The following is a 12,030-nucleotide window of genomic DNA, read 5'->3' as shown; positions in this document are numbered from 1 at the left end:
AATTATGTTTTAATACATTTCTTTTTTTTTTTTTTTTCCCAAATAAGGCAGAACCAGTAATACTTACAGGCTGACATTCATTATTTATTCTTACCACTTCAAAAATAATACAAAACAGTTTTGTAACCAAACTGTCCTACCATATTCCTATTTAGAGTATATATAGACCTTAAAAAGCCTGGAGCATCCAATGTGCCACAATGATCTACTCCTGTACAGATATGCATTTTATTGTTTTTCTACTTACATTACACATACAAAAAAATCTCTAAAGGTAATGTTAAATGGCTGATCGTATAGAATATATTCCTAAAAGCCAAGTAACTCTACACAGAGAGAGATGGCATTGAGTTTCCAAAAGAAAGGTTTCCTGAGAGGTGGTGATTCTTGATTTGAGTCTTAAGAGAGGTATAAGCTTGGAATCAAGCTCAGGGTGAATTTTATGGGAGGGGTGATGTTAGGATATTCCAAGACAAAAATTACATTTTCTGGGCTAGAACTGGGGTTAGATTGTGGAGCTCATGTCTGTGCATTAACTATGTTCTAAATACAAAATAGAATCTGGATTGGATCCTAGAACAGATTTTTTTAAAAAGGAGATTATTGGAAAAACTGGCAAAGTCCAAATAAAATCTGGAGTTTAATTAATAGTATTGTACCAATGTTGATTTCTTCATCTTGCTAAATGTACACTGGTCATGTAAAATGTTAACATTAAGGGAAGCCGGTGAAGAGAAATATGAGAACTCCCTGTATTGTCTTTGCAGCTCTTCCATAAACCCCCAAATATCTCAAAATAAGAAAGTTTAGGGCTTCCCTGGTGGCGCACTGTTTAAGAATCCGCCTGTCAATGCAGAGGACACGGGTTGGATCCCTGGTCCGGGAAGATCCCACATGCCAAGGAGCAACTAAGCCTGTGCACTACAACTACTGAGCCTGTGCTCTAGAGCCTGTGAGCCACAACTACTGAGCCTGTGCACCGCAACTACTGAAGCTTGTGCGCCTAGAGCCCGTGCGCCGCAACAAGAGAAGCCACCACAGGCCTTTCCGAGCGACATGGCGACTCTCTGGAGGCTGAGTGCCCTTTGCGGTGCCAGAGGTGGGCGAGCTCTCTTCCTCCGAACCCCAGTGGTCAGACTGGCTCATGTCTCAGCATTTCTCCAGGACTGATCAACCCCAGGATGCTGTGGAATACAGCACATTCACCTGTCACCCAGCCACCATTCTGGTTCCAAGGCTGCATCTCTCCACTGGACTGGTGAGAGGGTTGTCAGTGTTTTGCTCCTGGGCCTAATTCCAGCTACTTATTTGAATCTTTGCTCTGCGGTGGACTACTCTCTGGCTGCAGCCCTCACTCTTCATAGTCACTGGGGCATTGGACAAGTTGTTACTATGTTCGAGGGGCTGCGTTGCAGAAAGCTGCCAAGGCAGGCTTTTTGGTGCTCTCAGCGTTCACCTTTGTTGGGCTTTGTTATTTCAACTATCATGATGTGGGCATCTGCAAAGCTGTGGCTATGCTGTGGAAGCTCTGACCCTTTAGACTTAACACCTTGAGAAGTGATTGTACATTGGGCTTCCCTGGTGGCGCAGTAGTTAAGAATCCGCCTGCCAACGCAGGGGACACAGGTTCAAGCCCTGGTCCGGGAAGATCCCACAGGCCGCGGAGCAACCAAGCCCGATCGCCCCAACTACTGACCCTGCACTCTAGAGCCCGCGAGCCACAACTACTGAAGACCGCGGACCTAGATCCCGTGCTCCGCAACAAGAGAAGCCACCGCAGTGAAAGGCCTGCGCACCGCAACGAAGAGTAGCCCCAGCTCGCCACAACTAGAGAAAACCTGTGCACAGCAATGAAGACACAATGCAGCCAAAAATAAATAAATAAAATAAAAGAGTAATCCTGAATCTTTAAAAAAAAAGAATTGATTGTACACCTCCTTGCCTCTGCTCTGTCATGCCATTTCAACTCACAATAAGAAGTAACAGATTAGTCCGCTGATAAACCTCTTCTCCTAATCAGCCGGTTATTTTTAGAGTTTAATCTTTGAAGAAAGATTTGAGAGAAATTGTATCCAAGAAATTGTGAGACTGAGCTTTGTATTCTGGAGAGTTAATGCGGTGTCTCACAGCTTCTCAGAAGACTCACAGTATAACTAAACATTATATATGAGCCTTTGCCTGTTAATTTATCAGACTCTTAAAGGGAATTCAGCTTTATTACTCTCAATATTTGATCAAACTTCTATATTTGTCCTAGAATGATGGAGAAAGGGAACGACTGTTAATTCATAAGTAAAGACTTTGCAGAAAATTAGGCAGTGTTTTGTTTTTGTAAACATCCCCCCCTCTGTTCAGTCGATACCAGTTACTGATGGTTACGTGTCCTAGGGAGATTTGAAAATTAGAAATGCTGATATTTCACATTACTGATTTCTAAATCCTAGGAAGAAGAGCCTGGAGAGTTTCTGAATACAGATAAGTTTCATGGAGGGAAGAGGTCCCTTTATAGATGTTTCAAATTGTTACTGGTTCTAAATGGAGACTTAATCCTCAAATGTGTTTATTTTACTTGTCCTAAAATAATCTGTCCACAAATATAAAATTATAAGTAATAAGTTGTTGTTTTCCCACTGTGGGAATCTCTAATGTGAAAATGTATTCTATGAAGGTAAAGTTTTTTTAAAATTAAAAATGATGTATAATAAAAATTTATTCTACTCTTTTAAAAAAAAAAGAGAAGCCATCACAATGAGAAGCCCGCGCACCACAACGAAGAGTAGTCCCCGCTCGCCACAACTAGAGAAAGCCCATGAGCAGCAACAAAGACCCACAGCCAAAAAAAAAAAAAAGTTAAAAAAAAAAACACATCTGAGGTTGACTCATAAATTTTTATGGAAAAATGAGAAATTACCTAAAGTAAGTTAGATCAAGCTCTGAAATTTCCTCCAGGTGAGCCCAATTTTAATAGGTCCCTTAATAGGAAGAGAATTATGTGGATAGTCCATTCTTAAGAGGAAGAAAGGATCTTATGAAACTGCCAAATAATAACATTCACGGATCACTGTCAAAGTCCAGGGAGACTCTGTGGTCTAAAAAATAGCCTTTAGCTCCTGCAGTGAGGCTCACTGCTAAATTCTCACAAAGAAAATGAAACATGACAATGTTTATGTGGTTATAGCTTTCATCTAAAGAGCATAAAGACTGTTGAAAATATACGAGATTTAGATACAAGTCTCATTCTGCTCAGTGTGAAGTACCAGACAGCTTCCATTTAGATTTTGTTTTAATGCAGAGCCCATCTTCTCCCATTTTATGCCCCCCATGCCTACTCATCCCCCACCTCCAGCCTGGTAAAGATGGTCAAATGGTACAAACTTCTAGTTATAAAACAAGTCCTGAGGATGTAATGGTGACTATAGTTAATAATACTGTGTTGTACGTGTATTTGAAAGTTGCTAAGAGAATAGATCTTAAAAGTTCACATCACAAGAAAAAAATTTGTAACTTTGTACACATAAAAGTTAACTAGATGGATTTAACTAGACTTATTGCATTGGTCATTTTGCAATACACACATATATCAAATCATTATGTTGTGTACTTGCAACACATGCTATATGTTAATTACATCTCAGTTTTTTTTTAAATGCAGTCAAAATGTACCTGAATATACCCTCATAAAAATCTTATTCTACTAAGACATCAAATTCCAAGCAGAAACATTTATTATTGCCTGGCTTTTTCTGAATGGAAACTCTAAAACTACATTTCAAAAGCTCTTTAAACAACTGACTGAACTTGGAAAATTAACTTTGCCTTTAAACTTTGTGTCAAGATAGCAAGACTTGGGTTGTAAACTCTGGCCCATAAACTAATACCTCTGTGGCTTTGAATAAGGCATTTGTCATTACTGACTTCCCATTTCCTTATCCATAAAATAGGTAATAACAACTCATAAGCTTTCTATCAAGATCAAGTAAGTATGTAAAAAGGCATTATAAATTACAGAAAATAATAATGCAGTAGGCTTTTTATGAAAGCTATACCCATGGAGTTTGTAAAATACCATAATATAATATAAAATGTTATATCTCAATGAATTAAGCACACTCAAGTTCTAATCTGAGTTTAGCTACTTACCAGTGTGTAAACTTTCTTTGTGCCTCAGAATTCTCATGTTAAAATACTAATAAAATGATAATAATAACAATAGTAATATAATCATTTTGTAAATCTGATTTCAAGATAAAATGAGACATTGCATGTAAAACATTTAATTCGCTAAGTCAAATAGAGATAGACTGAAGCTCCAACAATGAAACAGTGTTTTACAAGTTTAAGGTTAATATGCATCGACTATACATGACACACGTGTTCTTAAAATATTCCATTCCCATTGCTCTTGGCATGAAGATCTAACTTCTTACCATGACCTACAAGGCCTGGGGGTCTGGCACTGCACATCCCCTCTTGTTCCCCTTGCCTTCACAGGTATTCCATCCACTGTCAGGGAGATGTGCCCTCTCAGCTGACCACCTTCAGATCATAGCAGCTCTAGGGAAATCTTCCTGAACTTCCTGATTCCATCACAGTCTCCTATTCTGGGCTCTCTTAACACCCAGTACCTACCCTTCATTGTCCTAATAATAGCTGCACTTCGATATTTACAAAGCGTGATTACTTCGTTGTCTTTATTTAAATTTTTAATATCTTGTTCATCATGAATTTTTGCACTAATTTTATTGCTTAAATATTGCATTAAAATATTATTAATCTTAACTGAATTTTAGGACATCCCTCAAATATTTTTGCAGAAAACCAGTAAGTTACATGCCTCACCCTAATTCTGGTCCTGCAACTTCAGCCTGAAAATTCCAGGAGGCCTGGGATACATATCCCAAGGATCCAGAACAATGGCTTGACTGGGGGAGAAACTTAAATATGTGTAGAGTGAATTGAATTAGAGCACATTTGTAGTTTTTGAATTCTAAGACGTTTTAAGGGAAATATTGGTTGGTAACACAGAAATAAATTGTCAAACTAAAATTTTTTTAAAAACCAGCTAAAATGTTATTCTTAGAAGAATTACTATGACTAAAACTTTAGCAATCCAAAAAGCTGCTTGTTTCTACCAACCACCCTCTTTGTATCAATTTCAAAAGGCAGCCCATTTTTGTTTCAGGGTTTAATTGGTTCCCTAGCTCATTTTGGAGGAATTCAATTTCCCTTGAACTGGGTTCATATGACAACAGATGCATTCCTTCTTTTTGATTTACTTCTCTAGGGCCATGGAAAGGAAAGCTAAAACAAAATGGGAGAAAGAAAAATTTATGTAAGAGGTGTAGTGTGAAATGTAAATTTAGATTTTCTAAACACGCAGTCTCCAGTTTACAAGCAGAGCTACATTAACACAAACCAAGTGACCAGACGGCGGAAGGGAATTAATCTTGTTGATTGTATGCACTGTCTCAAAAGTTACAGGGGTGATAACAAAACTGTGTGGTCTAGTGAATAAGATGCAAGAGTTAGATGAAAAAAAGGATCTTCGGCTTTAGCTATGTGTCTTTCTCTCTCTCTCTCTCTCTCTCTATATATATATATATGTCATCCTATATATAAATGTCATATATACATAAGTGATATTTATTTATATTTTGTGTATATATCATTATATGTATCATTTACATATATAAGTGATAACGATGACATTTTATATAGATTTATAGAGAGAGCCTCCAGTGAGGAAAGGGACTTCCAATGACCAATGACACTGCCATTTAAAGATTTGGAAAGAATGCTCTTCTCAGGATTCTTTGGCTCCTTTAAGTTGTATTTCTTTTTGAAACCCAAAACATTAACATTTTTATCACACACACACACACACACACACACACACATCTGGTTCAAACCTGCTCTGATAACTTGCCTGTGCAGTTTCTAGAGACCATAGCAGTGCATCACAGAGAACAAGAGAGAAGTAGTTTCTCACAACTCCTGCCTTCAGAAATTCACCTGCAAATAAAAATATTTTAAGGTAAGGAGCTAAGGAAGTTTTATATAACATCTATATCAAATGGACGGGGACCTGGTATGCCTACTGGGGGAGATCAGGGAATAATACATTTTTTAAAAGTTTAATATTTCCCCTATTGGAAATGATCTTTTATTTTTTTCACTGGCATTTATTCTAAAATAAACACCCCCCAAAAAAATAAAGAGTTGAGAACTGCTCCCAGATATATATGTGAATTGCAGGCAAGCATCAAGTGAAAATTTAAGAGGCTTTTAAACGCTGATTTGGTTTTTGTTTTAATGGTCTGTGTACTTATACAAACTATTAAATTTCACTAGACCATGGCCAATGGTGAGCGCTGACTGGTGCTTTCAAAGTGAGTTGTGTTACCTTTAGAGACACCAACAGTCACATAATGGCTGAAAAAGAAAAAGCAGTAATAGGAGTTTCTCTGCGACTGGGGGTAGGGTGAGATGGGGAGGAAGTTTGGGGGAAGAGAAGGCACAGGGAAAGGCGTGGTGTGCATTCCAGGGGGTAAAAACTGCCTCCACCAAAATCGATTTTCTTTCATTGATATATAACTGCTTAAATTTGATTATACTTACGTTCATTTGTTCAGTAGAGATTTACTGAGTGCCTACTTCTTGCTAAAACTGGGCGATGGGGGTTCAAAGAGGCTTTCTCACGTGGCGGGGGCCCAATGACTGCGGCGCAGGGTGAGGAGTACGGGGAGGGGGTAGGGGGTGTGGGGGGACTTGCCCCTGCCCGCCTGCTCTTGGTTGAATGTGACCTTGCGCTGGCAGGTCCGGCGACCAACCCCACCCGGTGCGGAGCTGAGCCACACCCACCTCCACGCCCACCGCTGCTTGATCCCTCGACCTTCACAAGGTTGGTAGAGCCTTTCCTTGGAAATTCAACTAATCAAGGCAGAGTTGAAAAGTAGGTGTAGCCTGCTGACAATGTGTCCATCAAAAGGAGGGTGGGTCCAACCGGCGGAGCGCAAAGAAAGGTTGATTCCAACAGCTGTCGGGAGCAGAAGTAGCAGTTTCTTCTACGTCTTACCTTTGAAAGGAACTGGAAGAGCGGAGGGCTTCGCGGTAGCATGGGTAAGTCTTGTTCCATGGAACTGCTTTTTTCAGCTATCGGAGACGGTGTGTGTACCGAGTTCACTACTTAGGATGGATTTTTAACCGTGGATCCCAATCAAAAAGATTTTGAAAAGCACAAATGGGAAGCGTTTTATCATCCTGGAACCAGGTGGGGAGTGGACCTTGGCCAGCAGACTTCTAGTGTTTAAACGGCGTTTACCTACAGCTATTTGGGCCACTGACCTCAAACTTTCAAAACGTAAAGGAGGAAAGTAAATACATTTTCAAGAAAGCAGATGACTGACTGAATTTTCTTTGAAGTTGCATTTTTAAATTTTGTTCTAAAAAATTGTATAAAATTGTGTTGTAAAAATTTTGTATAAATATTGTATCTCATTGCAAGAAATGGCTAGGTCTATTTTATGTTAAAATGTTTAAATTATTTATTATAAAGAGTAAACTTATTTTCCTTTCTTTCCTCTTCAATTATCTCTGCAATCCACCCAATTACTTGAGCAAAAAATTGGACCGCTCACTCATTCTTGCTTCCTGTTTCTCTTACCCCCTTTATCCAACCCGACAGCAAGTTTGGAAGGCTCTATCTCCATTTTCCCTCTCTCCCTCCATTTCAGCTCCGCTGCTACCACATGCTCCAAACCACCAACATTCTTTTCCTAGATTACTAAATAGCCTGAGGGATTTTTTTCTGCTTTCACTCTTGCCTCCCTTAATCCATTCTTCACAAATCAGCTTGAGTAGTCTTTTAACCTAAATCACAGCGTGCTAATTTCCTTGTTTGAAAGAAACCCCTTAATGGTTCCCATCGGTTTGGGAATGACATGCAAATGGCTCCGTCCTGCACCGTCCTCAACCTTATCTCAGACCTCTGTGGGTTTTGCCCGCCATTTTGTGTAATAAGCATGGCTTTCATTGCAGTCCAGCAAGCTAATCCCTTTGTGCTTTCTGTTGCAGCCTGGAAAGAACACTCTTCTTCCACCTCTTTCACCTGGCTAATACTTTTCTTCTTTTTCAGGCTGGGTCTAATGCTTCCTTAGAGGCCTTTACAGCCATTCCTTTTAAAGATAGCCTCCCCCTACTTTTCCTCTTATTGGTTTCATTTCATAGCATTTTTCTCAACCTGAAATTATTTTATTTACCATTTTATAAAAACTTTATTTACATTTCTGTCTCACACAGATAAAAATGCTATGAAAACCAGGTACTTTATCTTCTTCGTTGCTCTAAGTGGTCAGCACCGTGGGAATTCCCTCGTGGTCCAGTGGTTAGGACTCCTGACTTTCATTGCCGTGGACCGGGGTTCCATCCCTGGTGGGGGAACCAAGATACCGCAAGCCGGGCGGCACGGCCAAAAATTTAAAAGAAAAAAATTTTTTTAATTTAAAAAGAATTTTTAAAAAGGGTTAGCACCTAGAACAAAGTTTGGTACTAAATATTTGTATGACTGAATGATTGAATAAGTAAATGATGCACCCTTGGAACTACTTCTATCACAATTTGAGAAATATAGAATATAGTATATAGTCTCATGCCATTAAGTAATTCATGTAACATCTTATACTATGTTTAACCATTACGTTTTCCATGTGGTTATTTCTACCAAAGGAGAATATAGTTTATCAACAGGAGTATTCTCATAATAAATTAATAAGTTACCATTTCAATTTATACATTGTTCTCACAGGCTTGCATATTGTGTGAGAAATGGCATAATGCTCAGACATCTGACAAATAAGAATCTAGTTTAGAAAGGTAAGGGCTGTACTTGGACCCTGGTAAATTCATAAAGAAAATACCTTTCTCTCAACCCTGATCTCATAGGAGATGTTGTTCTAGATATAGATAACACCTTGGCATCATTGATAGACAACTTTATGAAACTTCTACCTTAAGCGTGTCTAACATCCCAAATAAATTTCTAGTAAATTAATTTTATAAGATTGCTAAATCAGATATCACCAGTCTGATGACTAAATGCATATTCATCAATTCATTTCATTAGACAAATGTAGTAAGTGCTGGGGCACGTGAATAAGACAGGAGAGGCCCTTGCTCTCTTAAAGCTTACAGTCTAGTAGCTAAGACAGGGCTTAAATAATCAGAACCAAGGGGCTGTGGTCAGTGTAAAATAGGGAGCTAGGAGAGCGTTTAGCTTGGAGACCTAATTGAGACTAAGAGTCAAGGGAAGCTTGCCTGAGCAAGTGGCGTTTAGGCAGAGATCTGAAATGCAGGTGGGAAGTAAACCTGTGCATGCCCCATCTGTGCACATGCTCATAGGTAAGGGGGATTGAGAGTGGGTAGTTTTTTGTTTTTTTTTAATTGTATAGTTTGGTATTTATCCTAGTTTTTTTTTTTAATTGAAATGTAGTTGATGTACAGCAATATTATGTAAGTTACAGGTGTACAGTATGAGGGTAGAGAGGAAAGAGCATGGCACTTTATTGGAAGGAGACTTTATTATGGCTGGAGATGAAACAGGAGAACTGGAGATGGCAAGAGATAAGTTTGGAGAGAAAAGCTGGAATCAAACCAATTGTAGCTATTTTAAATGGACTAATTGAGGGAGGGAACTTTTGTATTCTTTCCTACTTAAACTTTAGATCTAGAGATTTTGCTCCAAAGGGGCTTGCTATATGCACTAATACAAAGTGAAATGAAAATTATTTTTAGCTATGAGAGCACGATTTTGTTAGGCAAATATTGCTGGATACAGTCTCCCTGGTTTATTTCACCTTTATAAAGGACAGAATAAATAATAACACATGTACCACGAACATTATATATTAGGAATATAACATATAAACAGCTTGAACATATTTTTTTTAAGATTTTTTTTTGATGTGGATCATCTTTAAAGTCTTTACTGAATTTGCTACAATATTGCTTCCATTTTATGTTTTGGTTTTTTGGACACAAGGCATGCGGGATCTCAGCTCCCCGACCCAGGGATTGAACCTGCACCCCCTGCATTGGAAGGTGAAGTCTTAACCATTGGACTGCCAGGGAAGTCCCTGAAAATATTTTTAGATAGCCACATTTAAAAATAACCTCCTCAAAAGAATCATGCTATTCTTGGCAAAAGAAAAAAATACAATGAAAACAAAACATGCATTTCAATTGGTAAGGGAAGAGGTTTAAATGTCTTCTTAAACATGAGTATGTATATTGCATAGAAATATATATTTATATAATATATGCATATATTTAAGAAAAAATTTAAACCTCTTCCCTGAGCAATTTATATATAAATATTTGATTTATACTTAAATATATATAATGAAAATATTAATTATATATTTATTTGCAAATATGTATATATGAATGCTTAAGAAGACACTTTAAAATCTCTCAGTTTTTAAATGTCATAGATAACATTCATATATATTTTATATAAGTAAATATATAATTTTATTTGTAATTTATATAGTATATATTTACATATATAAATATGTATATGTGTATATATAGTGTTTATTAAGAAGGCATAAAAGCATGTTTTGTTTTCATTCTATGTATTATTTTACCAAAAGTAAATGGCACAAACTTTTTGAGGTGGCATTTTTTAATGTGGCTATTTAAAAACATTTTCAAGCTATTGATTTTCATTCCAGTACTTTCACATTTGCTCCTTTTTAAAAGCATTTAATTTTTGTTCCTACAGCAGGACATCAGGATGCTAAAATTAAGAGATCTTTTATAAGACACAATGGTAACATTAAGCAAAGGACTCTTAGAAAGAATATAATATATTCATGCTGTAACTTTCATAGTACTACTTTTAGATTTTTAAGAAAAGGATCAAAAACCACTCATTCCCCCGTGCCTTTATTTTGACTTGCACTTATAAGAGATGGCAATACATAGATTTCACATGGCTTATTCTCTGGATCCCCATCTTATAGAACAAGGGTGGGCAAACTACAGCCATCCACCAAATCAGTCTCTGCTGTGCACTGCCCATCCTCTGTGTACTGTCTGTAGCTGCTTCTGTGCTACAGTGAGATTGAATAGCTATGACATAGGCCCTAGGGCCCACAAAGTTTAAATCAGGCTCTTTACAGAAAAAGTTTGCTGCCCTTGGTCTAGAACAGTACCTGGCACTTAGCAGGATCCAACATCTACTTATAGAATGAATACAAAGGTAATCTAACAGTAGCTCACATGAGTGGTCAGCATTTGGTCTATGCCATGAACTGTGCTAAGCACTTTAAATGCAATATTTAATTTGAATTTCACAGGAGTGTTACATAAGAATAGGCATATCTTGCTCCCTCACCTCCTTTAAGTTTTTTGTCAGCTGCCACTACCTCAGTCAAGATTCACCTGGGGAAAAAAGAAAAAGATTTACCTGGAGCTCCCTATTTAAATTGCAAGCCCCTGCTTTCTACCAGTCCCTTGGCTTATTCTATAGTGCTCTTTGCATTATAACATACAACGTACGTTACTTATTTATTTTGTATACCCCATGGGGCATACATTACATTTTGGGTATAATATATCTATTCACTGGTGTGTCTCAACCCATGAGTAGCTTAGAAAAGGGCTAGCACATAGTGAGTGCCCAATGAACATTAGGTGATCAATTAGGGAGGGCAGATAACTTACAGGGGATACCCAGGAAAGAAATGTTTATGACCCATGTCTTACGTACATATGTCACAGCTAATTCTCTTACTCTCTTGCAGAGTTAGTCAAAGATGTAAATGTAGTGATTCTGTTATTGGAAAGTGAGTTCTAGGATATTTTTTGAGGTCCTTTTCTGACAATGGCTCTAATATTGGAATATATTTTACCTAATGACTACTATCTCAAACAGGTGCTTGCTGAAAACAATTCACGTAGATCACTCCTTCCCAGAAGTGGTTGATCTATTCTGGTGCAAACCTTCACCAAGGGAGTTAGCAGAACAAC

At 37.9% G+C, this 12,030-nt stretch overlaps 1 pseudogene; it reads left to right on the top strand.

Moving 5' to 3' along the window:
• Nucleotides 1-1,056: 1,056 nt before the first annotated feature.
• LOC136141824 (succinate dehydrogenase [ubiquinone] cytochrome b small subunit, mitochondrial-like) lies at nt 1,057-1,532 on the top strand (annotated as a pseudogene).
• The last annotated feature ends 10,498 nt before the right edge of the window (nt 1,533-12,030 follow it).

Source organism: Phocoena phocoena, chromosome 21, assembly GCF_963924675.1.
Source record: "Phocoena phocoena chromosome 21, mPhoPho1.1, whole genome shotgun sequence".
NCBI lineage: Eukaryota > Metazoa > Chordata > Mammalia > Artiodactyla > Phocoenidae > Phocoena > Phocoena phocoena.
The sequence above is the reverse complement of the archived record's forward strand: the minus strand, read 5'-3'. Positions and strand labels throughout refer to the sequence as shown.